The sequence below is a fragment of the Tupaia chinensis genome, unplaced genomic scaffold, assembly GCF_000334495.1.
Source record: "Tupaia chinensis unplaced genomic scaffold, TupChi_1.0 Scaffold148296_1, whole genome shotgun sequence".
Classification (NCBI taxonomy): Eukaryota; Metazoa; Chordata; class Mammalia; order Scandentia; family Tupaiidae; genus Tupaia; species Tupaia belangeri.
This window is the reverse complement of record NW_006208147.1, coordinates 604179-620577: the sequence shown is the minus strand read 5'-3', so window position 1 is coordinate 620577 and position 16399 is coordinate 604179. Positions and strand designations below refer to the sequence as shown.

Sequence of the window (16399 nt, the reverse complement as noted above, 5' to 3'; positions counted from 1 at the left end):
CTATAGGGCGCATGCGCTCGCCAGACAGAGAGAAACATAGAGACAGAAAGCGAGAAATCACCCCCCAGGGGGGATGGTCACGCTGCAATCCCTTCTCCTCCACCCTCCTCTCAGGATCCTGGGCACGCACGCACACGCGCCCAGCGTGAGTTTTAAGTCACTGGGTCCGGGATGCGAACGCGGTTGACTACGTGGGAGTCCAGCGATATAGCCATTATGCTACCTGCTGGCTCCCTCATAATAACATTCTTAACAATAACCAAAAGGTGGAATCAACCTAAATGCCTATCAACAGATGAATAAATAAATAAAATGTGGTATATACATATAGTGGATTATTAAACCTTAAAAAGGAATAAAATTCCTTTTTGTAGAATTACTTATTTAATTGTATTTTTTTTTAATTTGACCAGAGAGAGATAGAGACAGAGAAGGAAAGTGAGAAAGCACGCTGCCTGGTCTGGGACTCAAGCAGTGGTCAGCCATGTGGGAATCCAGCGCCTTAACCATCACACCACGTGCTGGCCCCAAAAAGGAATAAAATTCTAATACATGCCACAATATGGATGAACCTTGAAAATATTTATGCCGGGGACCAGGAGACAGCATGGTGGTTAGGAATCCAACATGACAGACTCTGGTTTGACTCCCTGACCCAGCAGTTGGGAAGAACACTCTGGGTGCATGTATGTTTGTGCCCAAAATTTCAGAAGGAGAATGGAGGAGGAGGTATTGTGGCATGGCCATCTCCCTTGGGGAGTGATGTCTCACTTGCTCCCCTCTTTGTCTGTCTCTCTCGATCAAGTGTCTATGCCCCCTAGCAAAGTAAAATAAAATAAAGGGGGCCGAGTGGAATGCCTGTGAACTTTTTAAAAAAGAAAAAAAACACTTATGCTAAGTGAAACTTATGTTAAACCAAACACAAAAGGACAAATGTTGCATGAGTCTACTGAGATATCTAGAATAAACAAATCTATACAGACAAGAAGTGGAGTAGAGGTCACCAGGAACCGTGAGGAGTGGGAAGGGAGAGTCAGGGTTAATGAACACAGAGAATCAGTTGAGGATGATGAAAATGTCCTAGCAGTGGACAATAGGAAAGGCTGCATAACACTGTGAACCAAATGCCACTAATGGTACATATGAAGAAGGTTAAAATGATCAATTGCATGTTCTATTTTACCACAATGATGATAGATAGACAGGCTGATAGAAAATGCGGGGCAAACTCTGGGACCAGCAGTTAGCATAATGGCTATGTCGCTGGACTCCCATGTAGTTGACCGCAGTTCACGTCCCGGACCTGGTGGCTTAAAACTCACACCGGGTGCGTGTGCGTGCGTGCCCAAGATCCCGAGAAGAGAATGGAGGAGAAGGGATTGTGGCGTGGCCATCCCCCTAGTGGGTGATTTCTCGCTTTCTGTCTCTCTGTCCCTCTCTCTGTCTGTCTGGCGAGCACACGTGCCCTATAGCAAAAACCTCTTAAAAAAAAAAAAAGAAGAAGAAAAGAAAATGTGGGGCAAACCCTATGACTTAGTGATAAAGCAGCTAGATCCCATGTGGCCAACCATGTGGGTTGAGTCCTAAACCAGGTGGCATAAGTCCTAAACCGGATGCATAAGCGTGCATGCCCAAAATCCTGAAAGGAAGGAGATATGGAGGAGAAAGGATTGCAGTGTAACCATTCCCCATCCCCATTTGGGAGTGTGTTCTTCTTTTCTTCTCTCTCTCTCTTTCTCTCTCTCTCTCCTTCTCGTGAACATATGTGCTCTCTAGCAAAAAGAAAAAAGAAAAAGAAAAAGGAGCCCCAGTTACTATATAAAATCATATCTTTCTTCCTAAGCCTCCTCAAATCAATGTTTTTATCTACTCTATTGTCTAATTCTATACTAATTGAATTGTATATTTAGTTTTACTATGTTCCCAAAGTTTGTTGAATAGAAGTTGAGAACTAATTAGGGTAATTTATTAATTACTGAAGCACAAAAACAAACAAACAATAAAACATTGCAATGAATTTTCCCAAGTACACAGTATGACGTGGAAAGGAATCTTCCAGCCTTCCCCTGGGCTGATTCCATCCTGGATCAGCCATTTCCCCGGAGAGAGCCCGGCAGGCCAGACAACTTCTCTTCTTCTATAGTTTGATGAGAAAAGTCTCCATGATGTACATTTTTTTCCACTTACAATGTAGAAGGATGACTTTTTTCCCTCCAGTTTAATTGAGATGGAACATTCCAAGGCCAAGAAAATGTCGTGCACTAAATGGTGAGTAAGCAGGACATCCTGGGAATGGCAGTTACAGGACACAGCCATGTGCCAAAAATGGGACCGATGGGACTTAAGGACCATGTCACGCTGCTCCACATGATGGTTCTCATTTGGATGAGATAAAATCACCAACTTGGTTTTCTTTTGAAGGGGGAAAATTCCAGAGTATACTAGGGTGCATGCTGGGATGTGTGGAGTACGTAAGTGTCCACATTCGCATGTTCACACCAATGGGGAAGAACTTAACTCAGACTATTGTGGAACTAAAAAAGAAAACAACCAACTTTTCCTAGTGACAAAAAAAAAAAAAAAAAAAAAAGCCTAAGGATAATTCAACACCCAAGTTATGTTTTTACCTGGAAGGAAACATCTTTTGCCAAGAAGACAAAAACTTTGATACAAACTATAGAACATGAATCTCTCCATGTATGGCACTTACTGCATTTTCCCGTATCACTCTCTCTTTTTTACTTCCTTTTTTTTTTTTCTTTTTTTGTCTAGTTCTTGTTTCGTTTTGTTTTTGCTTTTGCTGTAGAGTGCATGCACTGTCAGAGACAAGCAGAGAAGAGGAAAAGAGAGAAGGAACACAGAAAATCAGCCCCCCCCCAAAGGAGGTGATCACATCACAATCCCTTCTCCTTCATTCCCCTCTCAGGCTATTTGGGCACGCATGCACACATGCCCTGTGTGATTTTCAGGTCACAAGATCTGGGACTCAAAGTGCAGAATCAGCCATGTGAGATCCTTAACCTCTATGCCACCTGCTGGTCCTGTCTCATCTTTTGAATCCTACAGAAGTGAGCAGTCACAATTAAAATATAAAAGGCCGTGAAGAGATCCAAAAGGCTCTCCAGATGCGTGAGTTCGTTCTATGAGAAAGTCCATTTGTGGGGACAGGATTAAATGTGAAGCATGCAGACAGTGACGGAGTGTAAATGGAAAAGCCAACTCTCTGACCAACAGTAAGTGAGCATCTATCACGTAGGATGGTTCATGCTCCCCACCACTCAGGTCCCTTTTTCCATTTTCAGGTACCCCACCTCGTTTTCATGCACTTCCTTCCAACAGCTATGTCGCTGGACTCCCATGTAGTCGACCGCGGTTCAACCTGAACATGATTCCTTCCTCTTTCTACATTATTATCGAGTTGGGCACTTTTTAAAATCTAGACCCATAAACAGAAAGCCATCCTGATTTAAATGGTTCATGAAGTAGGCAACAGAGAAAATGCAAATTCCAGCTCTAAACGGATGGTTGGAGATGTGTGTTTAACTCCTCCCCTGCCATGTTCTTATTAAAATGGAAGCAAGAAAGTTGAAAAGGATATAAGCTTGTGTCAATAAAGAAGAAGAATCTGGGGGAAGGAGGCTGTCACTGGATGAAAACTCAACACATGACAGGAAGTGAGCGGATGGATAAAAAGCTGAGTAAAGGAGGTATACAGCAGAGGAAACAATGGCGTAGCATCTGCATGGAAGGCGGGACGTTCCAGGAAAAAGCCCACACTGTCACACCCTGACCAGGTGCGGCTCTCAGAAGCAGAGGAAGGAGGTGGGGAGTGAGATGCAGGTGTGGCTCTCTGCTGCTCTGCCTCCCTGCACTCCTTCAGAACACCTGAACAGCAGACATCTCTCTACCCTGACTGCTCAAGACAAGTGAAATGCCCCACCACCAGGCACATCTCTGCGTGCTGACATTTAGGTTGCCCTCAGTCTCTGAGGCAAAGTCCTCCAGCTGACAGGCACTTTCTACATGCATACCTTTTTCCTGCCTCATACTTCAAGTTAAATGAACAAGGATGACCAGTCATTTTAGAATAAAGACAGTTTGTGGGGCCAGCAGGTGATGTGATGGTTAAGGGTGCTGGACTCCCATGTGGCTGACCATGGTTCGAGTCCTGGACCTAGAGGCTTCCTTTCTTCTCGCTTTCTCTCTCTCTTGCTCTGTCCCTCTCTGGTCAAATTTAAATAAATAAAGTTGAGTAAAATAATTCAAAAAAAAAAGAAAGAAAGAAAGAAAATTTGTTTAAATGATGCTAACCAATAGAAAGATAAACCAGGTTAGAAAACTAAAAAAAGAGAAAGTTCTAAAGAACCATTGTATGCATAAAACAACAATAAGATGCTTTATTAAGAGGAAAAATCCAACTACGGGAAATTTTTAAATAATTACAAACACAAGAAAATTCACTACAAGGACTGGAAAATAAGAGCCAGATGAATTCCCAAAAATTAAGTCCAAAAAAACAGAGATGGAGGGACCAGAAGATAACATAATGGTTACATCACTGGACTCTCATGTAGTTGACCACAGTTCAAGTCCTGACCCGGTGACTTAAATCTCAAGTGTGCACGCATGCGTGCGTACCCAAAATCCTAAGAGGAGAATAAAGGAGAAGGGATTGTGGTGTGGCCATCCCTCCGGGGGCTGATTTCTTGCTGTCTTTCTGTCTCTGGTATGCGCATGCACCCTATAGCAAAAATCTCTCTTCAAAAGAAAAACAGGAATGGGAAAGATGAACCTAGAACATGAATCCATGGGTCCAAAATCAAATTGATAGAAAAAATTTAAAAATAAATAAAACGAACCCCATACAGTGGCTACTTTGTAACTGTGATGGGTTGGAATGGAGGACTCTATGGTATAATTACAGTGTGAAAAAGAGAAGTTTGATCTAATCAGGGAGCTTCATTGAGCTGAGATCAAAGGGTGAGTGAAGCTAGCTAGACAAAGGAGGAGTGGATGGACGTCTAAAGAACTTTCCTGCCCTACCTTCAAGCACAGGGACCAAAGAAAAGCCCACCACAGCCAAAGTCATGGCACCTAGAGAAGAAGCTGGCAAGTCAGGTAGGGGTCAGACCACGAGAGAACCTGGGCACTGAGAGAAGAGGGACTGAATTCACGCAGAGCCTTGGAATACCGCTGGGAAGTCTGTGAAAGAGGGATGACTGAGACAGGATTGAGTAATTTCATTCCTAGGTATTCCCTCAAGAGAAATGAAAATGTAGCACACCCAACACTCATACATGAATGTTCACAGCAGTGCTATGCAAAGTAGCCAAAAAGTGGAAACAACCCAATGATTAATCATCAGATGATTAACGGGTAAACAAAATGTGACATATCCATACAACAAAACATTATTTCGCCCAAAAAAAAAGAAAAGAAATACTAAAACAGGCTACAACGTAGCTGAACTTTGGAAACATACTAAGTGCTAGAAGGTAGCCACTGAAGATCACGTTGTACGATTATATTTATGTGAAATGTTCAGAGCAGGCAAGTCCATAGAGACAGAAGGTACTGGGTCATTGGAAATGTCATGACATGTTTTTGCATAGAGAAACAGAAAAAATACATCATGACTTTTATGATGACTCAGAGATGAGTGGTTACCTGGGGCTAGGGAATGGGAGGGTGGGAGGTGACTGATAATGAGTACAGGATTTTGGTTTGGGATCATGGAAATGTTAAAATTAGATTGTGCTGATGTTTGCATAACTCTGAACATATTTAAAAGCACGAGTTTTATGGTTTAAATGGGTGAATTGTATGGTATGTGAATTATAACTTAAAACGTTTTTTTTAAAGGCATAATTAAATTTATGTGTTGGAAAAAAGTCAGTCTGACAGTAGTGTGGGAAAAATTTTGAGGCCTATAAAAATGAATGCAGAAAGGCTAGTGAAGAGACTATTTTCATAGTTGAAATGATTGAAGACAGACGGGGCTACAGTGGTACAGGTGGAGGGAAGTGACTCATTCAAGAGAGATCCAGGGAGCACCAGACATGGGAGCTGGTGCCTGGTTGGTTACTGCATGGCTCCCAGGCCAGGCTAGGTAAGTGGCTGCATTCACTACATTAGAGCTGAGTGCAGGAGCAGCAAACTTGCTTTGTGGCAGGGTTGTTGTGAATCTGGCTTGGAGGTTCTTTTGAAACGCCCAAGTAGGATGTTTAGCAGACTGAGACTGGACCGGCACTCAGAGACACCACTGGGACAGATGCAGGGGCTATCTGCTTGGGATGGTTAGTTTGGGGAGTCAATTTTACTGGACTAAGGAATACCTGGAAATATGAGAAAGCATTGTTTTTTGTTTTTGTTTTGTTTTGTTTGGAGAGATTTTTACTATAGTGTGCGTGCGCTCACCAGAAAGACAGAAAGTGAAAAATCACCCCCCCAGGAGGGGATGGCCATGCCCGCAGTCCCTTCTCCTCCATTCTCCTCTCGGGATCTATGGGCACGCATGCACATGCGCCTGGCGTGAGTTTAAGCCACCGGGTCTGAGACTCGAACCGTTGTCTGCTACATGGGATTTCAGCGACATAGCCATTATGCTAACTGCTGGTCCCAAGAAAGCATTGTTCTGAGTGTGTACCTGCAAGTGTTTCCCGAAGAGATTAACATGTAAGTCTAAGTAAATTACAGGTATGAGATCAGTCCTCAAGGTGGCCAGGCACGATCCAATCAACAAAGGGCCAGAGAGAGTAAATACAAAAGATGGATGAGTCTCTGATGAGAAGGGACAAGAAGGAAGGCTTCTGTTGCCTTGGACATCAGAACTCAAAGACTATCTCTCAACTCCAAGATTTATTCCAGTGGCCACCAGGTTCTCGGGCTTTTGGCCTTGGGCTTCCCTGCCTCTGAGGCCTTCAGACTCAGCCTGAGTCATGCTACCAGAATCCCAGGATCTTCAACTTGGAGGTGGCCTGTTGTGGGACTTCTCAGCCACTATAATTGTGTGAGCTGATTCTCCCAAAACATCCCCTTGTATATCTGTACAACCTTATTGCTTCTGTCTTCCTGGAGAACCCTGAGTGCATGCGATGGCAAGAAAGCTGTGGGCTTGGGTGAGATCACGTGGGGAGACAGAACAGGCTTAGGGATGAGCTGAAGAACTCTCCCTGTTTCAGTGCAGTCCAGGCTTTCTCGCAGCCTAGAGTGCATACCAAGAAAGGCAACCAGGAGGAAGTTTATGACCTGATCTCAGAAATCATACAGTATCGCTTCTGCTGCATCCTTAGGAGGAAGTCACTAAGGTCAGTCCATATTCAAAGAAAGGAGAATTAGACTCCACCTTTCAGTGGGAAGGGCAGCAAGGTTCTTGTGGAGAATCTGTCCCTGTCCCTAACTAAAAGAGGACAAGTCCAGACAGAGAGCTGAAGAAAGGCCGAGAAATATAAGAGGAAAGTCAGGGAAGGTCACCTGAGAAGAGCTGTGTTTCAAGAACCACGAGTCTGTGGTACTGGTGGTATAAGTCAAGGAAGACAGAACTAAGCTGTGTCATTGGATTAGATCAGACAATGTCACCCAGTTCTCTGCAAGAGTCATACCCTTGGAGGGATGGGACAGAAGCCAGATTGTTATGAGCTGAAGACTGAAGAAGAGGGAAGAAGATGCAGGTCAAGTGTCATGGACTAGGTTCTCTAGGTGCAGACCTGGGGCAAGCATTCAAGGGCAAGTGTTCAATTAAAATGCCCCAAGAAAATACCAGTCAGGAGAGGGAAGCAGAACTGAAAAGAGGCCAAGGAATGTGAAATTCCAGTCTAAGTCCTGCAGAGGGCGCTTCAGGCTGATCCTACTGGGAGCTCTAGGGTGTCAGTTAGAGCCCAGAGTTGTCACGACTGAAGCAAAGGAGTATGGCTTTCATATATTACCATTTTTCACCTAAGTAAATTTTGGCAATTTCCAGAATTACCTGGAGTAAATTCCAGGCCTTTCTGCATCTGAGGAGGGTGGAGATAAGGACAAAATCGTTGCAGTAGTGCAGGGCAGTCCTAGTAGAGCCACCATGCTGGGTGTTAGAGGCAGAGGTATGCTAAGGCGGATGCGGGCACACAGAGGAGGCCAGCAAGGATCCAAGGATCTGAGTAGACACTGTCTGCAACACAAGGTAAGAAATCATTATTTTGAAAAGTTTGACTTTGAAGAATAAGAGAATACAGAATGGTAGCTAGAGGGGCTAAGGGATGGTTTTGATTTAATGAGAACAACTCATGAATGTTTAAAATCAACATAAAGAGTCAACTTGAAAGAGAAAGGTTGACTATTCAAGGGGGAATAAAAGGATAATTGATCTTGGAAGATTTCAGAAAGAAGAAAGAGGACAGGTAGAAAGCACAGGTCATTGCCCTTCCATTGACAAGACACTTAAATGGCGACCTTATTCAAACCTCACTACCATCATGGGAGATCATTTTTATATGCCTACTACATACAGCCTTTTTTTTTTCTCCCATGAATTATTTTATTTAATTCTGATACCACCTTGACCACATAGCTATTATCACTGTTTAGACCAGAAGATGGCATAATGGTTATGTCACTGAACTCCCCCATAGCCAGCCTGGCTCAAATCCCAGACCTGGCAGCTCTGAAACTCACACCAGGCACATGTGCGTGCGTACACAAGATCACAGGAAGAGAATGGAGGAAAAGGACTGTGACGTGGTCATCGCCCGTGGGGGGTGATTTCTCACTTTCTGCCTCTCTGTCTCTCCCTGTCTCTCTGGCAAGTAGACACGCCCTATAGCAAAAATCTCTAAAAGAAAAAAATATGTATCTCATTGCTTTACAGATGAAACAGCCAGGTTTCCATTGGAATTACGGTTGGGTGCATGTGACTGGAAACTCTTCCTAAAAATGGCCAGTGGCAGGCAGTCCAGCCTGGTAGGGGGCGTCTCAATAATCAGGGACATGGGTCCCTCTGTCTCGTTAATACAGCCACTCTGATGTACGACTCCCATTCTTCTACTCACTCAAAACAGCTTTTAGAGTTCCAGTTATTACATTCAGCTTCCAGATAGGAGCAAAGAGGAAAAGGAGAATAAACTAAAGCATCACATAATGACTCTACTTATTTCTCTTTCACCAAAACTTACTCTCTTTATCACACCCAGGTAAAGTAATATCCAAACTGTAGTCCTTGGCTGGACCTCACTGCTGTCTGAATCAATTGGGGGTTCTCTTATCACAATGGAGTGGGAAAGTAGAGTGGACCACCAGCAGTCTGAGACACTAACTTGTTGAAAGTAGTCTGTGCTAGCCCCACTACTATTCGACATTGTATATTAGAAATATTAGTATATTAGAATATTAGAATTAGAGGGACCAGCAGTTGGCATAATGGCTATGTCGCTGGACTCCCATGTAGTTGACCACGGTTTGACTCCTGGACCCAGTGGATTGTACTCACACCAGGCGCTTGTGCGTGCATGCCCAAGATCCCGAGAGGAGAATGGAGGAGAAGAGATTGTGGCATGGCCATCCCTCCTGGGGGGTGATTTCTCACTTTCTGTCTCTCTGTCTCTCTGTCTTTCTGGCTAGCACACATGCCCTATAGCAAAAACCTCTCAAAAAAAAAAAAAGAATATTAGAATTAGAAATACTAGTATAACTAGACAGTAAAAATAAGGGACAATTCTAAGACTGGAAAAAAAGTGAAATTATCTCTGTTTGTATATAACACATTGGACTACGTGGGAAATCTTAGCAAATCATGATAAAACTAATTCCAAAAAATTCGGTTAAGATAGCAGGACATAAAATTAATGTACAGAAATGAATAGTATTCATATATAAGCAATAAACAACTAGTTAGAAAAATTTTTAATTTTTAATTTATTTAATTTTACTCTTTTATACAATCTGAGGAGAAACAAGAGTATGTTAATTTTACTCTTTTCAAAAAATTTGCTATATGGCACATGTGCTCACCAGAGAGAGGAGTGAAGGAGAGACAGAGAGAGAGAATGAGAGAAAGCAAATCTCCAGGTCCAGGACTCAAATTATGGTGAGCCATGTGGGCGTCCAGTACCTTAACCACCACACTACCTGCTAGCCCCACCAGCTATAAAATTTGATGTTAAAGAAAATCTCATACCTAATAGCAACAAAGATACAGAAAGAAATGTAAAAGAAATGTGTAAAACCTACAGGAGGAATATTTTAACGCAATCCTAAAAGACAGAAAAGTATACTTCAACAGGGACCCAGCAGTTAGTGTAATGGCTATGTCGCTGGACTCCCACGTAGGCGACCACAGTTCGCGTCCTGGACCCAGTGGCTTAAAACTCACGCCGGGCGCGTGTGCGTGCATGCCCAAGATCCCGAGGGGAGAATGGAGGAGAGGGGATTGTGGCATGACCATCCCCCCTGGGGGGTGATTTCTCGCTTTCTGTCTCTATGTCTCTCTGTCTGGCTGGCGAGCACACACGCCCTATAGCGAAAACCTCTCCAAAAAAAAAAAAAAGTATACTTCAACAAATGAAGAGACATCCCTAGTTGTTAGGATGATTATCATAAAGGTGTTGGTTATCCTTAATTTGTAAATTTAATGCAATTCCAACAAGCACTTTCATGAAGCTAGATAACACAAAAAATTCATATAGAAAAGACAAATATGTAAGAATGACCATAAAACACTTAAAAAAAAAAAAGAAAACAGGGAAAAGTTAACGCTGCGAGACATTGGAACATACTATATATTCTCCCCTGAGAAGACCTAGAAGCCAGTGATCCCCCAATAGCAATGAACACCTCCATCTTTGACTAGATCTTGGGCCCCAGTCGGAGGAATTTTATTTATGTATGTATTTTTCTCTTGCCCTAAAGGACATTAGTAAGAAAACTGGCACTCACTTCTTGGCCTTTCAGCTAAGTATAATAAAATAGCTGGCAAGATCTGAATAAAATCTATGGATTAGAAAAGAGTACTAGGGGGAACCAGCAGTTAGCGTAATGGCTATGTCGCTGGACTCCCACGTAGTCGACCACGGTTTGCGTCCCGGACCCGGTGGCTTAAAACTCACGCCGGGCACGTGTGCGTGCATGCCCAAGATCCTGAGAGGAGAATGGAGGAAGAGGGATTGCGGTGTGACCATCCCCTCTGGGGGGTGATTTCTCACTTTCTGTCTCTATGTCTCTCTCTGTCTGTCTGGCGAGCACACGCGCCCTATAGCAAAAACCTCTCCAAAAAAAAAAAAAAAAAAGAGTACTAGGGACCAGCCAGTGGTGTAGTGGTTAAGGCACTGGACTCCCATATAGCTGACCATGGTTCAAGTCCCAGACCTGGTGGCTTGAAAATCATGCTGGGTACATGTACATGTTTGCCCAAAATCCCAGGAGGAGAATGGAAAGGAAGGGACTGCAGCATGGTCATCCCCCTTGGGGGTGATTTTTCACTTTCCTTATCTCTTACTCTTTCTTTCTCTCTCTCTCTTTCTCTCTCCAGCAAATACGCTCACCGTAAGGCAAAAGCCAGAAATAAAAAAGAAAGAAAAGAGTACTATATTGGGCCTGTCAACAGCATGGTGGTTAAGGCAGCTGGATCTGACACAACCAACTGTGCAGTTCAAATCCTGAGCCTAGCGACTTGTTTTTTCTGGGCATGCATATATGTGTGTCCCAAATCCCAAAAGGATGGAGAGATGGAGGAAAAGGGATTACAGCATGACCATCTTCCATGGGGCTTGCCTTCTCATTTCTGTCTCTCGCTCTTTTGGTGAGTGCACGTGACCTCTGGCAAATCAAAATAAAGAGTACTGGGGGACCAGCAGATGGCATGGTGGTTAAGATGCTAGACACTCCCACATGGCTAACCATGGTTCAAGTCCTGGGCCTGGTAGCTTTCTCACTTTCCCTCTTTCTCTCTCTCTCTCTGACCAAATTAAAATAAATGGATGAATAAATAAAATAAATAAAGTTAAATAATTCTTTAAAAAAATAAAAAATAAAGAGTACTGCATCATTGTTTACACCAATGCTGGCAACGGTGGCTATTTAAGAATGTCACTATTTTTTAGGATACATACTCTGAAATATTTAAGAGTATCATATCCACAACCCACATTTAAATGGCTTCAAAAGAATTGAAAAACATGATAAAGCAAAATATTATAAAATGTTGGGACCAGCAGATTACGTAGTGGTTAAGATGCTGGACTTCCATGTAGTCAATTGCAGTTTGAGTCCTAGACCCAGCAACTTAGAATTCATGCCGGGCATGTCTGTGTGTGTGTGTGTGTGTGTGTGTGTGCCCAAAATCCTGAGAGGAGAATGGAAGAGAAAGGATTATGGCTTGAGCACCCATGGGGGTCAGTGATTTTTTTTTTCCATTTTCTATCTCTCTATCTCTCTCTGTCTCTCCAGAAAAAGCACATGACCTAGAGTAAAAATAAATAAATACTCTAAAATAAAGTTAACATATGGAGAATCTTGGTAAAGGGCATATTGGAATTCTTTTTTTTTTTTTCTTGCAGTTTTTTGCTATAGGGTACTCATCAGAGACAGAGAGAGAAAAACATCCCCCCAGGGAGGATAGCCACACTGCAATCCATTCTCCTCCAGTCTCCTCATGGAACTTTGGGTATACACAAGCACCAAGAATGATTTTCAAGCTTCCAGGTCCAGGACTAGAACCGTACAGTAAGCCATATGGGATCCAATGCCTTAACTCCATACCACCTGTTAGTCCAGGAATTCTTAAACTGTTTTTTCATCTTTTCTGTAAGTCTGAAATTATTCCAAAATATAAAGTTTTTTTTTTTCAATGAAACAGTATGAAAAATATTAGCTTAGGGGTCCTAAAGATGACACAGAATTGTGATTGGTCATTAGAGCTCTATCTGTATTTAAACTCTGGTCTGGGAAGACCGAGGTCCCTTATTGTAAAGGAACCCACAACATAGTAAATACAGTTCCAGGGGAAAGTTGCTAACCTAGCACTCCATTGCTCTTTATGTTTACTATTTTCCTATTTATTATTTTTCTTTTTATTTATTTATTTAATATATTTTAGTTTAGTTTATTTTCTTTTATACACTCAATCATTATACAACACTTAGCTTGTAAAGTGATCATCAACAGATAATAACCCATTTCTGTGTCCCATAAATGTCTTGCTTTCTATTTTTCTCCTTAATGTCTTCAAAACTATAGAATAACATTCATGTGAGAAAACGTGGAAAATGCAGAAAGGCATAAATCTGAACATGAGCCTAGTGTTACTACATTCATGTGCACAATTAAACAGGCCTTTTTATAAAACTGGGATCACACCCTGCTTTATAGACCTTGTACATGAAATGTTATCACAGGCATCACTCTTGCTATTAAAATGTTTTAGGACTGGCTCCATGGCACAGTGGTAATACACTGCTCAAGAGAAGCCAGATGCCACACAGCGACCTCAGTGCAAGTCCCTCACTCAGTCAGCCTGAAACACGCTGGGCACAGCCACCGGTACCCGAGATCTGACAGGCTAGAGGACTGCCACAAGAGGGGATGGTGTGACAAGACCTCATGGGGTTGCTCCTCTCTCTCTGTCTTTCTCTCACCCTCTTTCTCTCTCGTATGTACATGCTTTATCATGAAGAAAGAAAAAACAATAAGGTGGCAAAGGTTGAGTTAGTCATATTCCTCAATTAACGACACATGTGTGTTATATTTACATGATATAACATGCTGTTCTTAAATGTGTGTGTGCGTGTGATGTTTTTAGACAGGGTCTTCACATGTAATGATCCTCCTGCCTCAGACTCCCCAGAAGCTGGGACAACAGGCCTGTGCCAGCACTTGTTCTTAATTTTTCACTCAGCATGTTTATAAACTCTACTTAGTCCATGGTTTCTGACTGCTACAGATACTCAATTAGATACTTTGAAACGTGGATATTAACGACTGCATAATATCCCATGGAAGGAACATCCCATTATTTCAATCTGTGTCCCTGGTGTTGGAAAATAGGTTGTTGCCACTCTCTTCCTTGTTCCTTTTCACTCCAAAGAATAAGAATCAGACCTAATCTGTGTACCTCTCTACCATGTGACCATGTACAAGTTGCTTAACATCGGTGAGCCTGAACTGTCTAAATTTTAGGATTTAACGTGGACTTGTTGCATGTAAAGTGTCAGAAAGGGTGAAGGGATTACTATGGACAACGTACTTGGTGACAGCAAAGATCGTGTCTTACCAGGCTTAGTTCAAGGAGCCCAGTTTCTGGTGTGAGGAGACCAGTCCACACTAAGTCCATGGGAGGCAGGTCTGCTGGGGCATCTTCAGCAAATACTCCCCTCCTCCTCCCATCCCCTAAAGAAGAAAAACAGATAAATAAATAAGTGAGGAGAGAGAGGAGGAGTCTAGGAAACGTAGAAGCAGGGGTGTTGTGCTGCTCCTGGATTCATTTCCTGGGACAAGATAATGGCGGTGCACTTCCACTCCCCAGCTGTCTGACCAACAGTGGGACTGGCAAAGCACCCCGGAGTTACCACAACCTAAAGAAAGACCGGGAAAGATGGCAGTCCAGCCTCCAGAGTCGGAGGTACAGGAAGCAGTGACACCCCCAGAGTAAGAGGCCAGCGTGGGCATGGCAGGGATGTCTGGGCCCACCATGGGCCCAGAAGGCTGCCAGAGGTCTCTAGGGACATGCCAACTCTCTTTTCTTCCCCCAGAACCTCCTCATTAAGGTGAAAGAGAGCCAAAGAAAGGATAGAGAGAGTGGGAATCCTGCAGAGACTACAGTGGGGGTCCATGTTCCACAGAAGTCCCCGTGTCAGCAGATGCTGGGTGAAGTCACCAGATGAGAGGCTGCAGGTGTCTGAGTTCACCTGAAGGAGCGTCCAGGCTGTTAGGAATGATGCTGGACACCAGCAGGAGTAACACCACAGCAGAAGCTAACGGAGAAGAACCAGAGGGTAAGCAGAGCAAATTCTGCACCTCCTGTGAAATTATTTAAGAGTTCAGGGGCTGAAAGGAGCAAAGGACCCCCTCCCCCCAGAGTGGCTGGAAATGAGCATGAGGTATCTTCTGAGGTGAGGAAAATGTATTAAAACTGGATTGGGGAAATGGTTGCCCGACTTTATAAATTCATTAAAAATCATTGAATTATACACTTACCATGGGTAAATTTTATAGTATATAAACTATACCTCAACAAAGCTGTTTCTAAAAATAGGAAAAACCCTTGGGTGGAATGTTTAAATGGAAAATGTAGCCTTAATTTTAATAGGCAGAACAAACTAGAAATAGCCCAGATGCCTGAGGTCCCAAGACAGGATAATTATGCTGCCTCCGCAAAGCCAAAGTTAGCAGAACTCCATTCTTAGAACGCAGCCGTCTGCACCCTCACTGGTAGCGAGCGTGTTCATTAGACCTGAGTCTGCGTAGAGCACCTGGCAAGGCCAGGCATGTGTGCACCCAGTCATCGGCTGATGCTGCTTTATTAACTGTTCGTGGCAGATGGTCAGTGCCATGCTGGGTCCCCTGGACAGGTTCAAAGAAGCAAGGACAGGTAGGCAGGATACCGTGAGCATCCTGGGTCAGCAAGGCCGTGGGTAAGGCTTGGGTGGTGTGAGTCAGTCAACAAACCAAGACCAACAGGACAGTGTGAGAAGGCCCGCAGCCTTAGCCAAGAGAGACTGGAGTCAGGGAGATCAGAGAGAGGCTGGAGTCAGGGAGATCAGAGCCCATTAAACTAGTCTGCAGGGAGCCTCGGGCTGCCTAGGTTCCAATAAAACTCTGTTCCTTGTTTAATCGCCATAAGCCCCAGCTTTGTGTATAAACCAGGGTGAATAAGAACACCCAGTTTTATGGCACCATCCAGAAGATTCACAGAAACCAGAAGCATCACATCATGTACTCCGCCAATCCTCAGTTACAATCGTCACCCCAGAACCTACAGGCCCAAGGATGACGAGCTCTTACAGAGAGCATGGCTTCTCAACAGGTTTTCCCAGTGAAAGTGAAGTCATCTTTCTGCATCTTTGAAGGAAAAGAAATATTAATAGCAAGGGCTTGGGGGGAGGGGGAAGGAAATGCCAATCATAAAATCAAAAAGCAAGTCTTGTTACCAATATTGCCATTTTAAAATGGTCCTTTGCTCACGTACCTGTAATCAGATCCAATTGTCAGTTCAGACCGGAAGGGCAGGAGGTGACGAGCGCTGAGGGTCCTGCCTCGCAGAGCCTGTGCGCTGCAGCTCTCCACCTGCAGGAAGCCGCCTGCTCTTCGCCTCCACCGCTCTGCAGGAGGTAGGCTTGGTGTCTGAGCAACTCTGGGAAGTCAACAGCAGGTGGGCCTCACAAGCCGGTGATCACAGAGGGGAATGGGTGGCCGGCCACCCCAGACAGCGACA

The 16399-nt window shown here is 43.7% G+C and overlaps 1 long non-coding RNA gene across 1 annotated transcript in view; it reads right to left on the bottom strand.

Moving 5' to 3' along the window:
- Positions 1-16376, bottom strand: part of LOC114006487 (uncharacterized) — a 45774-nt gene extending 29398 nt beyond the window's left edge. The window contains exons 1-2 of the long non-coding RNA XR_003548196.1: positions 16154-16376; positions 14240-14355 (exon numbers count right to left, since the gene is read on the bottom strand). This is a non-coding gene — a long non-coding RNA (uncharacterized LOC114006487). The remainder of the gene's footprint in view (positions 1-14239; positions 14356-16153) is intronic.
- Positions 16377-16399: the final 23 nt, after the last annotated feature.